Source organism: Pipistrellus kuhlii, unplaced genomic scaffold (genome assembly GCF_014108245.1).
Source record: "Pipistrellus kuhlii isolate mPipKuh1 unplaced genomic scaffold, mPipKuh1.p scaffold_m20_p_12, whole genome shotgun sequence".
In the NCBI taxonomy this organism is placed as follows: domain Eukaryota; kingdom Metazoa; phylum Chordata; class Mammalia; order Chiroptera; family Vespertilionidae; genus Pipistrellus; species Pipistrellus kuhlii.
The window spans coordinates 13264507-13289805 of NW_023425427.1; the positions used below are offsets into that span (position 1 = coordinate 13264507).

At 40.8% G+C, this 25299-nt stretch overlaps 1 protein-coding gene across 3 annotated transcripts in view; it reads right to left on the bottom strand.

Moving 5' to 3' along the window:
- The window catches only part of PLPPR1 (phospholipid phosphatase related 1), a 182726-nt gene extending 157873 nt beyond the window's left edge, over positions 1-24853 (bottom strand). For 2 of the 3 annotated variants that reach the window (XM_045579953.1, XM_036433177.2), the window contains exon 1: positions 24623-24853. The gene's annotated coding sequence lies outside the window, so the exon portion shown is untranslated. The remainder of the gene's footprint in view (positions 1-24622) is intronic. The other variant, XM_036433176.2, reaches the window with a different exon arrangement.
- Positions 24854-25299: the final 446 nt, after the last annotated feature.

Below are 25299 nucleotides of genomic sequence, written 5' to 3' on the forward strand. Positions count from 1 at the left end.
TCTGTCCACTCAATAGTACATAGTTCCAGTCAGGTATTATCCACCTTGGGAAGTTACTAAATTGTTACCGGCATTTTAGGGACTTCCTCCAGTCCTCTGGTTCTCTTCAGAGGTGACACTGAGACTCTGGGATTGGTTTGGGGACATAGTCAAAGCAGTTCAGAGCTTGGTTTGGTAAGAGAGATTAGATATAGGATAGAAAATCACCACTTTTTAAAGAAAGAATGGTGATAAATTAATGAAAATTACTTTCTTTCTCCTTATAAACTGGCTTTGGGAGAAATTCACCCAGGGATGTTTTGAAAGTGTCTTAAAAATGGAAGTATTATTGAAATAAACTCTAAAATGACGACTTTGGAGAGGAAACACATGTGGAGATATATAAAGTCCTTCAAAGCTTGCTCTAGAGTAGAGAGCTTATACTAGGTATACTATTTTTAATGTATTTTAAAGAAAATTTGTACCAAGGATTGTCTACAGTCTTATATATTTTAAATGTCATTATTTTATAGCCATATTGCATTTCCTCTCTGTGATGATAGAAAGCATTTTTATATGCACTGAATTCAAAAGTCTTCTGCAGACAGGTGGCTGATGAGTTACCGGATCTTTAATTCACAAATTTAACTTGTTATACTCATTAGGTTTATTGTCTGTAATACACACAAACCCTAAATGATTCCACAAACTATTTTTTACTCATAAAAACATGCCTAAACCTTTTCAGAGAGTTGTTTTTGTCTCTCTTCAGAGAGCTCAATCTTCAATGTGTATAAACAAGCAAAGCTTTGATATTCAAATTAATGAAAGCACTGGAAATGAGAAATGAATCCATCTGAAAATTATATGCTTCCATTTGATTCATGAAAATCTCACATACACAAAAAACTTACTGGAAGAGGGTATCTACCTTACATGCAATGAAAAACTCCCCTGCAGGTAAAATAGATAGAAAGGTTATTTTATAGTTAATCACAAAATCTGACTTCTTTGGTTCTGCTTCTGGCACAATAGTAAGTAGCTGGAAGTGCAGGCTTTGAGGTCAGGGAGATACAGATTTAAAGAACGACTCGGCTATTTGACCTTGTATGACTGTGAGCAAGGTAATTAACTTTTCTGAGCTTTAATCTATTCATCAAAAATAAGAAAATTCTAACAATATTTGTTTCACAAAGTGATTTTAAGGATTAAATAGAAGAATGCATGTGACATTCTTAACATAGTATCTGGGGCTTAATTAGTTGTTACTATTAATATAATTATTAAGTTGAGCAACTCTATTTATTCGGGGCATCAGTTTTTCTCCAATTAAATGGGACAGTTACCTAAAACCATGAATTGGAATCCTGATGTTTAACTCATACTGGTTCTGCTACTCAACTTTTCGGGAAGGCTCTTTTTCACTTGAGGATGATGAATAATAACAGTACATACTTCCCCAGAATGTTGAAGGATTAATGAGATAAATATATATAAAGCCCTTATATAGGACGTAGTACTTAAGAAGACTTAATCAATGGAAACTTATTGTCACTGCTTTTGGGTTAATAACAGGAGAACGCAGAAGTTGCCAACTGCAGAGGGAGGAGATGGTTAGCTCTGGGGAACTGACATCATGTAAACAATGTTTGTTCCTGTATTTTCAATAAACTACAACTATGACAACTCAAAAGAGATGAAGTTAATTGTGTCCACTGGCAAGAGAAAACTCAAAATGTGTATGTCTGTTCACTGCACCTCTCCACCCCACCCATGTGACCTGGAACCGTACATCCCAGCAAATAAACCAGGTGGATCAATAAAGTTTAAACAAGAATTCCTACATGAGGTAATGTAGGGGGGAAACCCATCAAATTGGATTATGACATAAAGGGCCTTTGTGTACATGTTGGAAATATCTGTAAGTGATTTTCTATGACCTGAAGCAGACTACCCAGGGCTAGTGATTACCCAAGTAATGGAGCAGGAAGGTAGCGATAGCACTTAGGGATATTCCAGACAATGAGTAAGCAAGCATAAAGCTGCCATGTGAAATGAGAATGTCTAATCCAGTTCTATGAGGAATTAATAAACTGATCTCTGAGTTACTTGAAACACTTGAGCAAACTGCTTTCAGAAAGACAAACACAACCGTCTCAGCTGGAAAATTAAAGGTAAGCCCTGTCTGGAATGAAATAAGAACCCATAACACATCTCAATCTATTATTTGGTTTTAGAGATTATCTTTATTAAATGGGTATCAAAAGGATGCTTCTGGGATTAGCAAAGGAGAGGAAAGGACTAATACATTTAAGATGATCTTTTTCATTGTCAGCTTAAAAAATAAAAAGCAAACTGGTATTACAGATGATACTGCACAGAAGGCAGCTCCTTCAAGGTCTTATTTGAAGCGTGAAAAAAAACCCTCATTCCAATGATACCCTCTTTATCCAATCATTGGTTTCAACTACTAGAAAAAGTGGCTCCCAATCTTAGACACTGAACTGAGGCACTCAGGCTCAGCAGCCCACATGGACCCTTCTGTTTATGAAATGGCCATGCTGTTACCCAGGAGCAAAGAGAAGTGTACCTGGCTCCACGCCTGCCACAAACCCTTGCCCTCCCCCCCTTCAGCCTATTCCCTCCCCCTCTTCCCCCCCCCCCCCCCCCTGCTTCCCCGCTGGCAGCAGGGCCAGTGACTCTTGTTATCGGGTTCCTGCTGGTTCAGCTCCTAATGGCCTTCCTCAATTCCCATTCTGTCTGCTTCACTTCGGGCTGACACAGCAAATGCACACACACGGAGGAACTCTGCAGCCTGGCAGGAGCCAGAGACTTGAAACAAAGAAGGCTCCTTTTAGACTTATTTATTTGTTTGTTTGCAATTCTCTCCCTCCATCGATGGTCAAGGATTTCAGTAGCTGGCACCAGGGAAAGGCAGTGGGAGAAATCAATTTTCAATAACCTCAGAGATCACAGGGCACTGGATAATCAGCGCTAAGTCTTTGTGAAGAGCAAATCCTGTGAGAAAGAGAGCTACTGGGTTTGTGCAAGGCACAGCTGAGGACAGGTGGGAGGGCCTCATAGAAATATGACACCTGGACTTCAAGACTCCAGAACCATTTTGGATTCTGTTCCAATCGACTGTGTCATTGCCACAGAAATGTGACCAGTCCCATTTTCCCACACAGGTCAAAGGCTGTGTCTAAAGAAATGACTGCATGAGAGGGGCTCCAGAAATTAATTTGTGAACTTGAAGACTCTGTGGAAGTCGGGTTATAGAATGCAGGCTATTAAGTGGATTAATTTTCATCAGGGAATTGTGATTCAATATGGAAAAGGACATTCACGATAATCATTTTTTGACATTGAACTACACTGTAAATAGGGTTTAAGAGTTCACTCCCTAGTGATTATCTCAAGGAGCAGAGGCTCTCATATGCTCCTGGTTTCTTGCAGAGCCACATTCTGTCTTCTCGGCCTGACACATAACGCAATTTATAACCAAGTCTCAGCTACCCTTCAATCTGCATCTTTTCCCAACAACTTTCAAATCCTTTATGCCAGCCACACAGGAGTACTTCCTTTGTGTTCCTTGGTTCGTTTATTGATTCATACACCCTCCATCTATTCAGCCTACACACAGCATCTCATGTATTTACCTGAGTAATCTTGTAAGATGGGTAGAGTATTACCATTTCTCCTGGAGCAGGGACATAAATGCTCTGCTAAGGCATTTGAACTTAATTCCTGAAGGACATACAGATTGACTTGGTCTGATTTTTTTTTATTTTGGAAACACAACTCTGGAAGCATTAGAGTAGGCGGTGTTCTGGGGTAATTGATAGTGGACACGGAGGATATTGTAACGATCCAAGCAAGGAGTAATAAAAGTATAAATTAATCCTGTGCCGATGGGAATAGGGAAACATGGGATCAATATGAGAAACATTTAGGAGATATTGTAATGGGAGGCTAGATTGAAAAAGGACGTAAGGGAGAGGGAGGTTCCTGGAGGAGAGCTGAGTTTCTGGCTTAGACAATGCTGGTGCCACTAACTGAAATGGGAAATATAGGGAACGCAGGTTTGTGGGCTTAGATATTGTGTGACATCCACATGGAGATGCCACCAGCCTGTTTACCACATGAATCACGGCTCTTCTGAGAGGAAACATCAAAAATGAATAATATAAAGTATCTAATTTGTTCTGTTTCTAACCTGCCCTTTTGCTTTCACCTAACTGACCAAAGGCTCTAAGTGCTAATATCTTTTTTAACACCAACTTAGAAGTTTCGGGAAGATAATGAAATACAGGCAACTGGTGAGTATACTGGCACAGCCTTCCTGGAGGGCAGGTTAGCACAATGAGTCTCAGTTAAAATGTGTGCCCAACCCTACGTGGTAGATCTTTAAACAGCCAGTGGTTTGTAGCTCCTCCCAGCAAAATGTGGAGTTTATTTCTCTATCCCTTGAATCTGGGTTTGGCTGTAGAACTTGATTTGGGCAGAGGGCATTAGAAAACCAACACAAGCAGAGCAGTGAAAAACATGTGCACAGTGGGGTGTGCCCCCTCTTACTGCTGGGAAACCTTCCTCCACCATGTGAACAAGCCCCAGCTAACTTCCCACAGGAAGAAAGACAATGTGGAGAGAAACCTCACCCACCCCGTCATCGCAATCATGTCAGGAAGGAGACAAAGGAAGCCGTGGGATGAGACAAAGTGAATCTAGAGTGACAGTAGAGTTTGAGTGAAATGTTCTATTTGTGAAGAGAAGGCTGAGTCCAGGTAAGAGGTGATGGAGGAAAGGACAAGTGCAGAGTCAGGCAGATGAAAGGCTAAGACACAGTGGCACACAACTGCTCAGAATTACAGGTTTTAGAAGCAGAACAGTTCTGGTTTGTCTGGGATCAATCAATAACACCATTAATTGGCATCAACTTGGGCCAATTTTGACTCATAGATATGTTTTCTATCAACTTAGCATTACCAATAGCGAGACAAGATCCAATTAGTACTCTCTCATCATCCTTTGGAATCTCCTCCCTCTCCTGGAATCCTTCATCTAGCTACTCCACAATACTTGAAAGTCTTCTTACAATATCCCCCGTCTCTTCACATTTACTTCTTCCAGGAACAACTGAAATAGCAGAAAAACACAGCAGCTACTCATTTGGGATATCTTCTTCACATATATTACAGTATCAAAAATTAGACCCAAGCCCCACTTGGAAAACTCAACTATACTTAGTTTTCATTGCTTTTCTGTCTTTTATATTCATGACTTCATGTTTAAAACAACCTGCTCTGTGAGTGCTCCCTACTAATCAGAGTGGACAGTAAATTCTCCCACTACATACGCTATTTTGCTAAAAACAACAACAACCAAGAACCTTTGAGGGGGATTCAAATTAATTTTGAGAACACAAAGATCACAGATCCTGGAATATCCTGGAATCTTTAAGGAAGCTCTTGTTTTACTTGTTTGGGTGTGATAAACTCAAAGACAAATGGATCTCGCTATCTTATTTTTTTAAATCATTAATGCTATTAGAAGCATCATTTTTAACATAATAACATATGCATAGATATGTACATGTGGTTATTTTTATGTTTTTATACAAAAATGGGATTTTACATTAACCATCACTTGGGGAAACATGCACCATGGTCATTAATAGTGCCAGCTTTGGAGCTTTGGAGCTACCCACAAAGATTTAAATCCTAGCTCTACCACTAAGCCTTGTGTGAACTTTGAAAGTCATTCAGCCTTTCTCTGCTTTGTTTTCTCTACTGTAATTGGTAGTTTGACATTTGAATGAAGTAATGTATTCAGCTTAGAATAGGTCCTGGCACATGGTAAGTAATACATATTTTAGTTACTATTATTTTATTTTCCTACTTGCAAGGGGTAATGGACATCCCTCTAGGTAAATAAACATAAAGCCTCATTTTTCAAAGTGGTGCAATATTTCATTTTATTTTTGTATTCTATAAGTTATTCAATGCCCTATTGATAAGCATTCAGTTTCCCCCCCCATAATTTATCTACTAAATGCTGTATTATTGTGCACGTGGGTACGTGCATATAAATTCAGGCCCTCACTTCCTTAGGATATCTTCCCCAAATTCAGATTATGGAATGAAAGGGGACATACATTTTCAGTTTTGAAAATATTTTCCAATTAAGTTCTGAAACTGTTGTAATAACTCATACAATCAATAGCAGTACAAAGTGTCCATACACATTTGTGACCTTGAATAAAAACATTAAAACGATTTTTAACCCATCTAATGTCTATAAGATGGTATCTTGATTTTCTTTTTTGCGTTTTTCTACCTACTAGTAAAATTGGACATCCCTTTGTATGATGATTGCCTATTTGCATTTTACTTTTTATGAGTTTCTTATTTGCACCTTTGCTCGCTTTATTGTCTATTTCTTATTATTTTGTAGTGCTCTTTGATAGCACATTTATTAACCCATTGTATGCCATGTGTACTCCTATCTTTTAAGGCTTCATCATCCATGTTCTAATGAATGGCCACTCTTGAGACAATGACTCTGAATCAAAATCTCTGCTGGCCTCTGAGGATTTGTGGCTATTGAAGGATGAGCATTCAATGCAAAAGCATTAGGAGATATGCATAGTTCCTATTACAAAAATCAATATTTCTAAGAATCTCCCTAAAGTGAAACAACATCACATCAATCTTCACAGTTTACCTTAAAAAAAGAAACCTTTTTCTAAAAAGGGATATCTGGTTTGTTCACTATTGTGTTATGAACATTGTACCAGAACAATCTCACATCCCAAAGTGTTGTGTTCTCCTGTGATACTTGATAGGAATATAGGACTCACTAAGAAGTTTGCACTAAGGGCTCTAGGACCCCCGTGGTCTTCAATTAGCCCAGGGCAGGCCTGGTGTATCTTACCACAAACACTCCTAGGTCAGGAGCATGCTCTGTCTTATGGCTATGTTTTTTGTCTTCCCAATAAAATGGTAAGCTCAGTTGTCATTTTTCATTTTGCTTTTCAGGAGCCCTGATGTTTTCTTGGATCCAGAACAAGGCCATTTGGCATTTCTCCCTCTGAGCAATGATCTATTTATGGACTTGTTTCTTTGGCACATTTCTCCTGACACAGTTCTCAAGACACAGAGAAAGAAAGAATGAAATTAGGCCAAATGGCTCCTGAGTATGGCAAATGGAATGAAGGAGTAGGAGATTCAGTCATTCAGTCAATATACAAATACTAATTGAGTCTCTTATGAAATAGGCTGAGTGCCCACCTACCGATATGGTACTATTTGAGGAAAATCACAAGACTTATCTAAGCTAAAAGACCTCCCGCCACAGTTTTCACAAGATTCAGTTCCTAAATATCTTAGTAGCATTAGCCAAAACCAGCAGTCTTAGAAAAAGAAACACATGACTAATCAAGAGGGGCAAGAAGAAAAGAAATGGAAGCGTTGCTCAAAGATAGGAGGGCGTTCAAGGAAAACTAGTCACAGATGTATTTAGTGACAGAATTTTTTTTAATCTATAGCATGACCATTATAAACATGTTTTTAAAGAAAATTAAGTTGATTTTATTTATTTTTTACAATCAACATTATCTTGTATTAGTTTTGGATGTACAGCATAGTGGTTAGATAATCATATACTTTACAAAGTGTTCCTTTCTCTCCCCACCAATATTTCCAGTACCCAACTGGCACCATACATATTTATTACAATATTATTGACTATATTCGCTATGCTATACTTTATATCCTCATGACTATTTTGTAACTACTGATCTGGACTTCCTAATCCCTTCACCTTCTTCACTCAGCCACCCAACCCCCTCGCCCTCTGGCAATTCTGCCTGTTCTCTGTATCTATGAGACTATATCTATTTGTTTGCTCGTTTATTTTGTTCTTTAGATTCCACATATAAGTGAAACCATATGGTATTTTTCTTTCCCTGATTGACTTATTTCATTCATTTTTATGGCCAAGTACTATTCGATTATATATATATATATGTATCACCACTTCTTTATTGTGTACTGATGGGTATTTGGGTTGCTTCCATATCTTGGCTATTGTAAATAGCACTGTAAATATTGTAAATAACAGTTCCATTTTTTTATTTTTTGAGAAACCTCCGAACTGTTTTTCATAGTGACTGAATCAATCTGCATTTACACCAACAGTGCATGAGGATTTCCTTTTGTCCACATCCTTGCCAATAATCATTCAAACACATATTTTTTTAAAGCACAAATACAGATCATCAAATGATTAAGAAATCACATTGTTCAGACTTGGGAGTGCTGGCTACAATCTAAAATGGAGGTAAAGACAGTAAAAGGAGAGATATATTAAAATGGTAACTTTGTAAGAGTATAATGGACACTGCTTGGGCTAATAAAGAAAAAAAAATGGTGTGCTCCTGATATAAACCACAGAATGGACAGCAGAGTAAGGCAGGGCAGGGATGGAAGATACACTGGCTAAATGAGAACTGGATTTACCTGGTGCTCAAATACACACTTAAATTCTGTTTGTGATATCATTTCTCAAGGAGCAGATGAAGTCATTGGATGGATGACTCTGTAACTTATTCTGATAAAAAGCTTTGAGGAGTGAAGGAAACATCCTTAAAATAGGAACGTGAGGGTTCATGATAGCCAAAGACAAACATTTTAAGAACTGCAGAGAAGAAAGGAGCAGTATCCCTTAATTTAAAACTCCAAAAATGTTAAAAGGGCTAGGAGTATATATGTGGGGGTGTGAGGGGGAAGACTCAAGAGTGAACATATGACTCAAAAACAATAAATGATTCTTTTTTGGAAAGGAAAGGTAAGTTATCTAGACAGGACAGTATGACTACACAAGATTGGGTTTCAATAAGCTTCAAGTTAAAGACTACATGCTAAAAGGGACACATAACCAAGATAGCTGCATTACAGTAAATTATAAGCTTTGTAAGAACAGTAATGGCAAGAATAAACTGAAGAAAGTAAGTGTTCAGAAAAAATTAAGAGAGAAAATGGGGGTTTCATTGGCTCTGATTAGCATAAGAGAGATGGCAAATGGGGGCAGATAATGGAAAAGAAAAAACATGGAATTTTGTAATTCTCCTATTGATCAGGGAGGAGATATGGACTTCAAGGTTGTCTGAGGGAGAGGGAGGGATGCATTAGGGGTCAGCAGCAAGGGCTGTCTAAAATGGTCAAGAGGTTATATAAAAAGATATGCAAAAGAAAGGTAGCTCATAGAAAAAGGGCAGAAGAATGGAAAAACATCAAAGGAGAAGCTATCTTGGGTGAAGTCCATGTAGAACTACTGATAATGTGAAATTTGTGTTTAGCAGGTCCTCAATTTAGTGCATTTTTAAACACAAACATGCTTAAGAACACATATGTTAGATATTATAGGAGTAAGCCAGTGTTGGTTAGTTAATATGCATTTCTGAATGTTGGAAGAAGTTACAATTCTTTGTTCATTTTCAACATGTCTGTATTTAATGGTGTTGACAATATAAGAGTGAATAAAAGAGAAGGCAACTGACATTTATTAAGAAGGAGATTTAGAGACAGCTTAGACATTCCTTACAATAATCATATGAGGTAGGTGTTATTGACCCACTTTTTCTAATGAGGAACTTGAATGTCAGAATGGTTAAATATCTTGCCCATATTAAAGCCAACAAAGAAGAACTGAAAATTATCCACACATTCATCTCATTCTATACTATGTATATCTCTGGGGCAGGACAAGGATATCACAAACTATATTTTATAAATACATTTTTATTGATTTCAGGAAAAGAGAGATAGAAACATTGATGAGAGAGAATCATTGATCCACTGCCTCCTGCATGCTCCCACTGAAGATGGAGCCCACAACCTAAGCATGTGCTCTCACCAGAAATCAAACTGTGACCTCCTCGTTCATAGGTTGGCGCTTACTCACTGAGCCACACCAGCCAGGCTATCTCCTTAAGCATTAGGTGGCATAATAGCTTACTGCCTACACAGCTTTGGGACAAGCCACTCAACTGACACCGTCTAGCTAAAATGCATTTGTTAACAGCAATCATTTGAAATCTCTAACCTAGCATATTTTTGCCTCACTGTCCCCTACCCTTTGCCTAATTAAGTTGCTCCATTAGGCATCTGGCTTTCAGCTCTCAGAAGCTCAGGGTTAATTCCATTCATTCATGACTCCTTTAGCTCACTTACTTTTCCATTCATTTACCCATTCAATAAATATTTGCTGCATACTCAAATATGTCTAATAATCAAAGAAAAGGAATGTGTCCAGTTTCAACTGTTGCCTGCCATTAAGACCCCAATCAGCCTCTCCAGGTTTTGCCTATTCATCCACTTGAATTTTTCTGGTGATTTTCATCCAAATGGTTTTGGTTCCTCTAACTCTACAAAGGTAAAAGGCATGAGACCTCTATTTCTTTATTGAATTTGATGCTTTCAAACCACCCAGCCCTCTATGGCAGGCCTTATCCTTCTATTTTAGGTTCTTATTAAGTGGTCATTTCTGGGTCAGTTCAGACCCTTCCTCCCTCTCATCTCTTCATTTTCCTTTGCAAGCAGCCTCACTTTCCACGAACCTACAGTTTTATTTATTTATTTATTTATTTATTTATTTATTTATTTTCACCCACCTACAGTTTTAAAATCAAGGCTGAGGACCTTCTCAACTCCTCTGGGTAATCTCAGACACACTTCATATTAAAACGGGGACACAGTAACCGTAAAACTCATTAGCTTTAGGTAAGTAATTTTGGGCAAATTAGGTAAAGCGATTCCTGTATGAGTGCTGAGCATGCACTCTGTTTACCAGAGAACACTTCCCAGGCACATCAAAAAGAAACACATCTGATCCCAGGGTGATTTATATCTGCAACCAGCACCGGCATTTCCATCTGATTCATTGTACATGCTTTGAATGTCAATTGTGAAATGAACAGTAAAAATTTGAGCCTTGCATTCCTGGAATAGTTACTTCATCTCCTTTCATTTTCTATAGAAAAAATGATGTTGCTGAGGCTAGGAATAATGTATTAATAAATGAGCACTTTTGCAGAATTTCAGAATGATTCTTTATGAATTACATTTCCTATAGAACAATGATGATAAATTAATAATAATGTATTAATAAATGAGCATTTTATTTGCAGAATTTTAGAATGATTATGAATTACTCTGGTCCACATTTTACAAATGAAGCACTGAAATCTAGAGAGTTGTTAAGAGAACTCTCAGGTCACGCTGTAAGTGATGTAGTCAAGGCTCAAACTCATACCTTTTCATTGAAATCTCATCCTTTCCACTACATCCTCCTACTTCCAAATGATCTTTATGTTCTCTTTCAAGTGCTGGGGGTGGGTAAGGGCTGCAAAGTTACTAGGAGGAGGGTTGGGAGTCATGCACTAAGGTTTAGCCAGCAGTGGCTGTCTACAACCAGCAAGAAGGCAGACAAAAACAATTGCCAGGGAAAGGGACTCTGGAGGAAGGGGCAGAAGACTGGAAAACTGTCAGAGAAGAAACTACCCCGAGTAAAGTCCATATAGAACAATTGTTACCATCAAGTCTGTGTTTCAGCTTCTATAATAATAAAACAATCATTCGTTTTCATTCACAACTTAACAATATTCAAATCACCTTCCTTTATGAAATATTGCCCAGGTAATGATAATTTCCCCAGGTAATTATAATTTGATAAAACATCCTTCTGTTCAAAAGTATAATCCCTTAAGTTATAGTCATTCAACCCAAATTAAGAAATAATTCAGAATTACTTTTGAGGGAAAAGAAGAGAGCTTAAGTTCCTTCCTATAGTTCTAGATGCTCTGAAGCAGGTTTACCTGAAAGCAGAATCTACCTTAAAAGTTACTTACCATTATTTTTACTTGTAGGGTGGGAGTTAGGAGGGAAGTGGGGATCTCACACCTGGGAGAAAAAAAATGAGTAAAACTCTTGGTGTGTAGATATTTCTCTTTGCTACTAAAGGATGTGGTAGGCCAGAAAAATTCCTTGACAGAAAGTATCCTTTGGGTGATCTCTACATGTTGCTGGAAGAATAAGAGGAAGAAGATTCTATGCAAATGAGTGGAATCTAGAGGACCTACCAGTACAACCAAGGAAAATGAGACTTAAAGCATGCAGTTAACCAAATGGAATTAATAACGTTGGCTTAATGTTTTAGAAGGGCATACATTTTCATCTGTTCCAAAGCATTGCCATGAAAGTACAATTATGCAGAGAAAGAGGGCTGAGATTTATTCTTTAAAGCAAAGCTTCAATGTATAATCAAATCCCTCCATTACCCACTTCTTGCTATGCTTCTGAATTCCATGGTTCATGCATGGGTCAGTAGCAACTGATGGTGATATTCTGATAAAGACCCACAAATTTTGGGAGGTTTCCAGGATAATGAGACATAGTTATAGTTTCAGGTTGAAGCCTTAATTTTTTTTAAAAGGAGATTAAAATGATATGGAAGAAAGGGGAATAACCCAGTATTTAATTTTATTTATTTTTTATTAACATGAATCTCTACTTTTTTATAATCCAGCATTTTAAAGCTTGAAATCCAAGTGGTTCTGAGAGCTATATCAGCTATATGTCATGTGTATATCATAAGTAATGATTAATAATTGCTGCAATTTCCTTAGTCCTTATATTCTCAACTCTGTGTTAAGGCAAATAAGTTATTCATTCTTTACAAAATCTCAGTTGTGTGGAGGGATACTTTGATTATCTCCATCTACGCTTAGATCTCAGACTTAGAAAGACTAAGGGATTGGCCTGACATGGCAGTGCCAGTGAATGGCAGAGCTGGGACTGGAACCCAGCTCCGTCTGACCCCACAGTCCAAGCTGACTCCACAGGATCCTGTCTCCACAGCAGGAAAAGACAGAGTATTTAAGAATCAGGGCTTTGCTTATGCTTCCATCAGGGAGAAAAGTCATCAGTTAATGTAAGAAAGGGTTCATACCTTAATTAAAGTTGGCAGGTAAAACACATTTATTGTGGAAATCATTCCTTCAGGTTCAAGATGGCAAGAAGCAAAACTGAAAAATAATCTCTGTAAGTAGGTTTATAGGCAATGTGAGCACCATCTCTTCTCAACATTATGGTCAGGTTGTCTCCTAAAGCCAGGAGGAGGGGAAGATGGAGCTTGGGCAGAGATGCGATGGGCACAGAGGAGTATGAGGATAGGGAGGCAGTCTCTGGAGCTATTTGTAGGTAAAAATGTTTACATAAAGCATGAGTTTTGCCATGGCTGGGAAGCTCAGTTGGTTAGAGCATCTTCCTGATATGTCCAGGTTGCAGGTTCAATCTTTCATCAGGGCACGTATAAGAAGTAACCAATGAATGCATAAATAAGGGGAGCAACAAATCAATGTTTCTCTCTCACCCTCTCTCTCTCTAAAAATAAATAAATAAATAAATAAATAAATAAATAAATAAATAAATAAATGTTATAAATTTCAATCTGCTAGGGATTCATTGCTTAAACTAGTGTTGGAAAATGAATTCCCCAGTTCCCTGTTCCATATGTGAGGGTTGTTTTGCAGGCAGGTATAATGGAATCAGAGCTGGCTTAATAACAGGCTGAAAACCAGCCCATCACCTCAGCCTCTCCAATCACCAGCTGTGGGACCACGGACAAGTCGCTTCACCCCGATGAACCTCAATTCTCGTCTGGAAAAATAAGACACTTGGAATAGATTATCCCTTCCAGCAATTCTGTGAATCAAGGAGAATTTACAGCTGTTGCTATTTATTGGATTCAAATGAAATCCTCTCATTTCTTTATCTCTTGTTAGAATGTGACCTTCTGAAAAGCACATGATATGGTAGGTGGCTCCTAGGAGGAGCTCGGAAAGTTGTTCATTGATGGTATCTACAAAATATACACGACGACAGATGGCCAAAGACCCTAGGGTATGTCAGCTGAGCTCTATTTTAGGATGGAAAGTAGCATTCATCCTAATATGTACCAAATGCTTGCTAATCTAAAGAAATCGCTTTCATTTAAAAGTGTAACTAAAAGTACATAGTAAAATAATATGTAAAGTATATTCCCACCTTAAAAAAAAGAAAATATAATAAGATATATAACTGTGAATGCATCAAAAACGTTGAAGGAACGTACACAAAACAACTGAGAGTCGTTTTCTGGGAAAGAAGTTACAGCAGCAATATGACTTCTACACCATGTGCTTCATTATATCTGCATTTGTACAACATTGTAGTGCATATATAACGGGCTTAATTAGTTTTTATATTGCACAATTACTCTAATTGTTCCAAACTAGCTAGGCCAGGAATTGTTTATGCCACATGTTCTATGTCAGCCCATGATTAAAAACAAAAAACAAAAAACAAAAAACAAAGATTTCCTCAAACCTAGAGATACTGTTTTGCTTTTACATTGAGAAAAAAACACACACAGAGAGAAAATGATTTTTCCAGTTAAAACAAGTGTGAATGAAAAGGTCTTTTCTTTCCCCCCCCACCCCCCACCCCCAGTTCCTCTGACCCTCAGGGGAGAAGGCTGCAGGCTGATTATTAGAGCATTTGATGTGGGGGTTTACCTGGAAGCGACAGCTAGCCAGGCCTGGAAATGGGAATAATGAGAAAGCATTCTCAGCTTGTAGAGCTGTGAACTGAGCAGCGTTACTCTCAACCAGATTCTATTTCCTGTTAATTATATCTGATTTCACTTTATTATGAATATCATTGAATTTTAAGTGTTGGGAGACTAGCAGGGGGAGGGGGAGATCACTGCTCCATGCTATTCATCAGAAACATCAATAGAAAGAGCACCCTAGGAGCCCTTGACCATCAACCGTGTAAACACATTACCCCTCATCGTGACAGACATGCTCCAGTAATTACGATCACCTTTTCTTCGGTCTGCGCCTGGGAGCATTGCTAGCACACTCGATGCCATCATGCCTGAAGAAAAAGCCCCTTCGAGCACAATGGAAGCAACGTAAGATCCATGCGTTCCTGTCGCATAAAAACTTACGACATTCGTACAAAGAGGGGTATTTATTTCCTGCGTGTATGCGTTTCTGCTTTCTGCCGTTATTGATGAGTGGGAGAAGATAAATGTAGTGCGGGGAGAGAAAATAATGGCTGGCGAGGAGTTGACTGCTACTTGCCATCCATCGAACCCAGACACGCCCCCGGAGCCCTGCACCTAAGGATGCGGTGACAGCGGAAGGTAACGGGGTGATCTGAGACTCAGAAGGATTAAGTGGGATGAGTAAAGGTTTACACCCAGACCTGGGTTTGACTCAAGCTCTAGCTCTGAGAGCGTGGGTAAGCTAACACACCTTTCCGAGGTTTGGTTTGCTCATTCCAGCAAGCTATAGAAATTAAGGAAATAATATGAAATAATATAGAAATAATAGATGTAAAGCCCTTTCTATACTTGACAGTTGTACTTGGATTCCACTTAGACGATAGATTCCTCCTCAAAATGTCCTCCATTTATATCTCTTTCTCCTTTCCATCAATGCTTTTTTTCCTAGCTTTTCTATTTTGGGGGCAGAAGACCAAGTTTTTATTTGTTTGTTTGTTTGCTTGTTTTTAACTTCTGACCTCAAATCTTCAAAATAGGCCATAAGTGCCATAAGTCAAGACTAGCCAAGTTGATGGGTAGAATAATTACCTTCTTTTTCCATCTTGGATCTTAAAAAACTAACATATATATATATATGTGTATGTATGTATATATATATATATATATATATATATATATATATATACACACACACACTTAATAATGAAGACAATCTCTACAATGTTCATTAGCCCTGAGATGTATGAATAGATAGACAGGTAAAAGTTAGATAGAGCTTTTATTCAACTTTTATTTTTTTTCTCTTGGCCTTTTATACTGTGAATATGTGTACTAATTAGCAGGTCAGCCAGGCCAAGAAACTGCTTATTAACTGCTCACACCACCATGTCGAATGGTGTATCCTTTGTTATTTTCAATTAGGGCCCATGCCATACACAGTGTAACTGTATTCTTACAGCAGTGTTGGAAAGAGCAGAGCTGGGACCAGTGTGAGGAGAGTAAGGCACTTGCATCCAGGCACAAAATTTAAAGGGATGTAAAAAACTCAGTAATCAAGATAAACAGTATGTTTAATGCAATGTTTTTAAAAAGCAAAATTAATGCAAAATTATCCATGGGGAACAAAACATCAACATTTAAATAAAGACAGGAATCAATCCTGAACTTCCCAAAGCTCACCCTGATCCTGGCCCTGGGTGGCCCCGCACTCCGAAAAATCAGGAACTGGGGTTCAGGCGGCAGTTCTCACACTATTTAGCTACATGGCCCCGAGCAAATCACCCAGCCTCTCTGGTTCTCAGTCTGCCCATCTGGTTTCACTTGGAAGACTGATTCTAAAACTTCCACTGAACTTGAAAATGATGATTTCTATAACATGAAGTTGCATTATAGGGGCATTAGGAATGACTCAAACGAATAAGAGTCATTTGCTCAGTCAGTCATTCAATCCAAAATGTTTGCTGAGCAATTATTATGTGAAAAGCACTTTGTTAGGTGCTAAAAATAGAAAGTGGAGGACTAGAGAAACACACGCAAAAGGAAGACAACCCTAATGCTAAAAGGTCAGGACGCTTTTCCCGAGAAAATGACTTTGACCAAAAGGACTAGTGTATTAGGCTTAGGAAGGAAAGGATGGAACGAGAGAGAGAGAGAGAGAGAGAGGGAGGGAGGGAGGGAGAGAGAGAGAGAGAGAGAGAGAGAGAGAGAGAGAGAGAGAGAGAGAGAGAGGTGGCCAAAGACCTGCAGGGGAAAAGCAGAAACCTCAGTTGGAAAACTATGAGTTTTGTATGGCCGAAACACAAATGGGATCAATGAAACAAACGAACAAAAAAATCATTCTGATTGCAGAACAATAAAAAACGTATTTGGCAGAATGTAATGCAAAGAGCACTGGTCAGTCCTCGGTTCCAGTCTCTGCCCTATTGCCAACTAGCTAGATAACAGGGCTTCCATACCACCAGGCTTCTATTTTCTAATTCACCACAAATATGTCTATGAACAAGGGAGGCTTTTAATTCCCCGCAAATGCGTAACTTCATAGATGAACTATATAGAGTTTACATCCCTTGGTAGCAAAGAAGCGCTGTAATTAATACACATGGTCACTTCCCTGAAAACAATTGGCTGAGTAGCTGTTGTGTGATGCCCATGAGCCTGAATAATGTGAGGACCAGCCTATAAGCAAGCAAGCGTTTTGTTGTTGTTTTGGGTAGACACACGTAACATGTGTCTCCTCCACCTAGATGTATGATGGTAGAACTGGTCTGCTCCTGCCATATTCATGTCGGTTGGTTTAATTCCTGCACTCAGGAAGAGAGGATTACTGCCAGATATTCATAACCAACTAAAATATTTTTAAACCAATGAGGAAACACACAATCTCTAGAGCCTCAAGCATCAAGTCAAAGCTTGGTGTATTTAAACTCACTGTTGTCATACATAATACCTACTATTTGTTGAGCACTTACTCTCTGCCAAGCTTCACATATATGAACTCATCTAATCCTCACAACTGTAGGTGATGGGCTAAAATGGTTATCTCCGTCTTAAGAGCAGGAGTAATCTGAAGCACAGAGAAGTAAATCGTGTGCTCAAAGTCACACAGGTGGTAAGTGGCACAACCAAGATTTAAACACAGCCTGTCGAACTCCAGAGTCTGTGTTCTTGGTCACTGTGCTACACAAACAGAGTTTATCATCCTGCGTGCCACAGGGACACCCTTAAAGTACAGCACTCAGAGGCTGCTTAAGTTTCCAAAGCACTCAAGGATCTGCATTCTCTGAGCATCAGTAAGCAGCTCAGTAGTTTAGTTTTGGGGGAGAAGAGTATGCCCCGTATCTATCTTCAAATCCACCTTTCCATATTCTTGGAAAGAGGTACAGTATCCCTCTTCCCCTATCTCTTCTCTCATGCTCTCACTTCTCCTTAAACACCAGCTCTTTTACTCCAATACTCACTGCAGTTGAGGCTCACTGAACCTTCTCCCTTTGGCCCCATAACTCTTTCCCTCGGCAGACATCATAAATGAGTAATAGGAACACCTCACCTGGATTTCCTCAGCTACAATCCCCCACCGAACTCCCTGAAATATAGCTTCTGAGCATGCTGTTGGAATAAAATTGCTTTCTTAATAGTCACTAGTGAACTTCTCATTGTCTTTTCTCAGTTCTCTACTTTCTGTCCTTTCAACATCTCTGCACTTAAAATCATCCTGGTAATTTATACCTCTGATGAGAGGAGGCAGTTTGTAGGATTATTAAAATAGGCGTTGAGACCTCATTCTGCCACTCACTGGCTTGGTAACTGTGGACCAGCTAATGGAATCTCTGTCTCAGGCACCTCAGCTGTCAAGTGGAGAAGGGAACCTCAGGTGCTTGGGGATTAAACAAGGTTCCACATGTGGGCCCTCACACAAGGCCTGATCCACAGGTCAGATGGGTTCAGTGAGATCTGACCACCACGTCTCATGATTCTCTTAGGCTTTTGTGTTCACACCAATTCTTTCCCATCTTGTCTATACATTCTATGGTAGTTGTTTCTCTCCTAGTTCCTAAATTTCGCTAAATGCTAAGACTTAGTCTTTGGCTTCATGGTTTCCTGCTATCTCGGTCCTCTCTCTTAATGAGTTGGCATTTACCATGAATTCACTACACACCGGGATCTATGTGATGTGCCTTCCAGATGTTCCAGTGTCACCCAAAATCAATTTCCACAAAAGAGCACTAAGCCTTTCACTCCTCTGAGTTTACCTCCCGCCCCATTCCTCATCCACCATTCATCCAGCTACCAAAAGTCCTACCCAAAGTGCTTGCTACTGCCAAAACCAGTTTGGCTCAGCAGTAGAGCATTGGCCTGCAGACTGAAAGATCCCAGGTTCGAATCCGGTCAAGGGCATGTACATTGGTTGCGGGCACATCCCCAGTAGGGGATGTGCAAGAGGCAGCTGGTCGATGTTTCTCTCATTGATGTTTCTAGCTCTCTATCTCTCTTCCTTCCTCTCTGTAAGAAAATCAATCAAATATATATTTTTTTAAAAAAGTGCTTGCTACCTTTGACAACTGTTCTTTCACCCCCTGTAGTCAACCTGAAAACAAAGTCTCATGTTTTTGTCCATTCTAACATCTCTTATTGGAATTTTAAGGACTTTAAGATTGTGACTCAGTATATGTGGGGTTGGTTCAGTAAGGGATTCAATCCCTAAGGATGATTATTACTAGAATGTGGGTGCTCAGGCCCACATCCCAGAATACCAAGATGCTGTGGGCTCTTTATATGAGACCACGGGGCTTACAGAGTCCCTGGCCCAAGATTATCTTAAAAGTTAGAGCAAAGCACATGGAATCAGAAAAATCCTAAAAAATCAGCAGGAAAGAGAAAGAGACTTAAATTTACTAACAGCCTACACGAATGAAGAATTGCACTAACTTGTGCTATCGCTTCCAAGATGGACTGACAATATAATTTTTAAATATAAAAATGTGATGTCACAATGCTGCTTTCTTTTCAGCACTTCCAGGACAGTTCCTTATAGAGGTAGTCTCCTTGGATCATTTGTCACTGACTTCCCAAAGGTTGATCACCGTGGACAAAGGGAAGTCTACTACTAGGTGTACTGGTTAACAATGCGGATTTTTTTCAATAGATGGAGTTACACATATGTTGATATATATGTGATTTGATATATATGCTATTTTGTTGTATTGACAGCAAGCTTCAGAACTTCATATGTCAAATTTTCTAAAGGTGTTATCATAGATAATTTTACGCTTAAAAATGTCAATTACCATGCAAAAAAAAAGAGCATTTGAGGGAAGTTTTAATTCATTACTTTATTTTGAAGAAAAGTGCTGCTGAAAGTTATCATATAGTTTGTGAACATGCTCCATCTCAAGATACTTGTGAATGCTGGTTTAAACACTTTAAAAGTGATGATTTCTATGTGAAAGACAAAGAACGTCCAGGTCAACCGAAAAAGTTGGAAAAAGTTGAAGACCAACAATTACAAGCATTATTGGATGAAGATGCATGTCAAAATCAAAAACAACTGTGGAGAGATTAATGTTGCTCAGCAAACAATTTCAGATTGTTTACAAGCAATGGGAAGGATTTTAAAGGAAGGAAAATGGGTGCCACATCAACTGAACGAAAGACAAATGGAAAACCGAAAAGTCATCAGTAAATTGTTGCTTCAACGACACGAAAGAAAGTCTTTGAAAATCCAAAACACATAAAATCTGAATTATCAATCGGTTAATGCTTAATCTGCATTAACCAGTTAATACTTAATTGTTAACCAGTTAATAATGTGGATTTGTACATTTGGGATTCTCAAAATAAATCCACTTTTTATCACCAGTCACAATTCAAGGCAGAAAAGACTTTCTTTCATGCCGTTGAAACAACATTTTACTGATGACTTTTTGGTTTTCCATTTGCCTTTTGTTCAGTTGATGTGGCACCTATTTTCCTTCCTTTAAAATCTTTCCCATTGCTTGTAGACAATCAGAAATTGTTTGCTCAGCAACGTTTAATCTTTCTGCAAGTTGTTTTTGAGTTTAACATGCATCTTCATCCAATAATGCTTGTAATTGTTGCTCTTCAAACTTTTTTGGTTGACCTGGATGTTCTTTGTCTCTCACATAGAAATCACCACTTTTAAAGAGTTTAAACCAGCATTCACAAGTATCTTGAGATGGAACATATTCACCATAAGCTTTCTGAAGTATATGATAACTTTAAGCAGCACTTTTCTTCAAAATAATAAAGAAAACGCTCTTTTTTTGCATGAAATTTGACATTTTAAGTGTAAAACTACCTATGATGTTAACACCTTCAGAAAATTTGACATATGAAGTTTTGAAGCTTGCTGTCAATACAACAAAATAGCATATATATCAACATATGTGTAACTCTATCTATTGAAAAAAATCCGCATTATTAACCTGTACACCTAGTATTTTTATGCAGGAAACATCACTTCATGACTGGATTTCCTCATTCACTGATTTAAACATTCATTCAACAAGTACTTATTGAACCTCTACTCTGTAGTAAGCCTGTGATGAATGTTGGAGGTGCAGCTGTGAACACCATCCTGCAAAATACAGGAAAGTGAGCTACACAAGTGAATGTGGAGGCAGTACAGGGTAGGATGGGAGCACACAGAAGGAGGCCCTTCTTAGATTAGCAGGATTCTTTTCTCACTTGTCTCCAGTCATGGTTCTTTTGCTCCACCCCCACTGCCTCCATCCTCATCATTTCACACCTATATTTCCACAATAAGCTCCTTGCCTCCAGTCTCACCACCTCCAATCCATCCTCCACACAGTAGTCACAGCTTTCTTTCTATAATGCAAACCTTATCCTCCCAAACTTTCCCAACTAACTCTCTCCTAGCCTTTTGAATAAAACTGAAGCTCTTTTGATTGGAATATTTTCATGCATACTTGATCTCTGTCTCTCTGGCCTAATGATTTGCTATGCCATGTTGCTAAACATCCACATCTCTCACTGCAGCCCTCAGAACTACTTCCAACTCTCCTATAGCTTTTCCTGCCTAGAAAGTCCTTCTCTACTCCTTTAAGGCGCAGCTCACCTCAGCCTCCCTAAGACACCTTTTTGACCTTCTTTCCCTCCTGTAGATGATGTCTCCTCCCGTTGTGCTTACAAGAGCAACCTGGGCTTATCTGTATCCAAACACTAACTCCATGACATTAGTTGTTAATTAGTGTCACCCAGTTGCTGTTCATCTCTGAATCCACACTCCAGTGCCATGTGCTCTACCCACACGGCTTACAGTTACCCTAATTCATTGGGCAATCTCACAAATTTCCTCTGCCTGCAATGTCCTTTCTATCCTTCCCTATCTGGTAAAAGACTACTCATGTTTTAAAAAATATCTCAGAGATCACCTGCTCCAATTCCCAAGAGGAAGAAAAAAAAAATCACTTACATGTCTGTGCTATTGGCATTTGATCTGCCCTACAGTTATACCAATTAATCAGATTGCATCACAGTTAGCTAAGTACTATATTATGCTTCCTTTTCCTTGAAAGCTGCAGGTTTTTTTGTTTTTTGTTTTTACTTCCTTTTGTGTTTTTCTTCTCTTTAGCACCCAGCACATAATGAGTGCTGAGGTATGTTGTCTAATTGTGGGAAATCCCAGGAGTAAGGATGGAGTGAATAGCATGTATATTAAGGACTTACAGTCAAGTACAGAGCTATCCTATCTTTTCATTATTTCATGTGTGTTAATCTTGTATTTACAACTAGACCATAAACCTTTTGAGGGCCAGGACTATGCTATACATTTGATATGAACTCCAATGCTAGTATGGAGTTTTTTTGTAAGTACAATTTAATATAATCAAACGAATTGAACTTGCAGATATAGGAAAAAGAAAATAGATCATAAAGGGAGAAAATACAGCTCTAGTAAAAAGCAAAAAATAATAATAATAATTGTAATATATTTTTGCCACATTTGGCAAAGAAAATGACAATGTTCACCATGAAATAAAAAGGACATATCCTGACAATTATATTTAAACCCCTTCTATGCCAATTTCAAATTGAAAACATCCCTGGAAAGGTCTTTACTTCACTAGTTGTTTTAAAGATAAAAAACAAACTTTCAGGTTATCTCACTTAGTGCTTTTTAAGTATCATAAAAGCAAAGCTGATTTTAATAATATGCATCACTATTCCAATTTCCTTTTTTTCTTTCTTAAAAACTTCACTTTTCACTATGTTAACTTCTGAATCAAGGTCCCTTTCATATGTGAACTTCCTCAATTAACACCATGCATATCATGTTCTCTCCCACTTAAAAAAAAGTTACAAAATGTTAAAAATTTTAAAATGGTCTCAGGGACAGCAGAGAGATGACCTCCATCTGTCATCTCAATGGAAAAGAAATCCCTCCAACAGCCCACAGCCACGAGTCCTGATGTGAGCTTCTGGTGTTTCCCTCCATCAGCATCAGCTTGGCTTCCAGGTTCCCACACTTTGACAAACCTAAAGCTCCTGAGGTACAGGACCCAAAACATCCCTGTCTGCCCATCCCACCGTCCAGGTCTACACAGAGCATCAAGGCAGACATGCTCCCCCATGGCACTTTCTAGACTTGAAGAACGGATTTGTAATTGTGCCAAAGGTTAGCCCAGGAATAACCAAGTCTTTTACCCTCCAGATGTGACATTCCAGAAACCTCCAAATTAGAGTCCCACTGATGAACAAAAGCCGCTAACCACAGCCGAAGTAGAAGGTATACATGCATTCCGTGAAGGCTGCTGAATAAATGCTTTGCCTCACGCTCCACCTTTTCCTGCCTCAATGGGCCTCCAGTCACTCCTCTCCTAAAGGACCATAGACTGGCCCTCTTCCGCTTGCCTTTGTCCCAGTCCGGGACCCCTCACACGCTGACCCAATCTCTGCGGTTTCCAAGAGCCATTGGATATGAAGCAATTCCCAGGAGCATCCTGAGGCCCCGCCCCAATGGACCTGGCATTTTAGGGAATCCTTTTCTGGGGATCTCTTCCCTGGGGCCGAAAAACGTCAGGATGGTGCCTGTCCGCCCGCTAGACATCAGGCTGCAAAGAGTCTTTCCCACGAAAGAGGCTAAAAGGGAAAATGATATCCCCCACAAAGAAAAATAACCCAGAATCCTCCACATAGTCCACGTGTGTCACAAAACCCCAGGGCAAAAAAGCCCAGATTCCCCTGCAGCCGCCGCTGCTGCTGCGGCCACAGCAGCCCAGCCCAGCGCCCGCCGCCGGGTGTGCGGGAAGACAGCACCTTCCCGGGGGAGGCGGTCCCGGCGCCCAGCGTCTCCAGAGGTGATTATGGCCAGCCTTTCAGTAACTCATCATTCATCCCGCGCTGACCCGAGCCTCACCCCGGCGGCGCCTCTGGCACCGGCTCTGAATGAGAAAAAGCCGAAGGCTGGCTGCCCCTCCGATTCTCCAGGTGACACCCCCCACCCCAGCCCCCCCCACACGCCTGGAGTGCGGGGGTTGGGAGAGAGAAGGCAAGGATGACAGGTGCCCACGCCTGAGGTGGGAAATCAAAGCCCAGGCTCACAGATCTGGGGGAGCATCCACCCCCCCCCTGCTCAGGCGGGAGACACTTGGCATCCGTTACCTGCAGGGCGCCCCCGCCCGCACACCGCAGCCCGGAACGCAGCCAGGAGGGTGGAACGGGACGGAGGGAGCCTCCACGCCCCCTTTGTCTCCACGTTCCCCAAAGGACAGGGGAGGAAAGTTTACGAGCTGAGACGGTGCAGCTTTCTGCCGGGTCGGTGCAGCTTTCTGCCGGGTCAGCCTGACACCTCTGGGGATCACCAACCTCCCCGGGATCCCCCCACGTTGCCTCGCACAGCCCCGGCGCCGCTGTCCTCTCTGCACCTGGAAACCCACCCGCCAGATCGGGGCCACCTGCGCCGGCCGGTCCAGCCGGTACCTGGCCCCTTGGGGGACCTGGCCCCTTTGCACGGCGCCTGGAACCTGCCGGCGGCGGCGAGCGCCCTACTCACCTCTGCCGGCGGGGCGTCCTCCCTCCCGCTCGCCCTACGGGGCCGCCCGGCGCCCGCGCGCGAGGTGCATGCAGGCGGCGGCCGGAGACGCGCTCCCCGGGCTCTGCTGCATTCCCCGGCGTGGGAGAGCCAGCCGGCGAGCGTGCACGAGAGTGTGTTTGTGCGTATGTGTGTGTGTGCACGAGTGTGTGTGAGTGTGTGTGTGTGTGCACGCGTGTGTGAGTGTGTGTGCGCGCGCGCGCGCGGGGCGGGGGTGCGCGGGATCACCGATCCCCCCCGGCGCCCGGCGCGCGCTCCGCCTCCGCCCCCTCCGCCCCCTCCCAGCGCCGCGGCGAGCGCGGGGTCCGGGTTTGGAGATCGCGTGTTTGTTTAATGAAAGGAAGGAGCAAAAGGCTGGCGTGGAGGGGGCGGTGAGAGCGCCGGGCGGCGCATGCTCAGAGAGGGCCGCCGAGCGCTCGCTTCGAGTTAAGGCGGAGAGGGAGGCGGGGAGAGGCGAGAATGACGGCGCCCACCCGAGCCGCGGGGGCTCCGCGGGGTTCCCGGAAGGCAACTGGGGAACCCGGCAGCAAAGGTGCGCTCTGCGCGGGGACTCCCGGCGCCCGCGGTGGTGCGGGGAGCCCAGGGGGGTTCCCGATCCATCCCTAGGGGACCGCTTTCGCCTGGAGTCCTGGCAACGT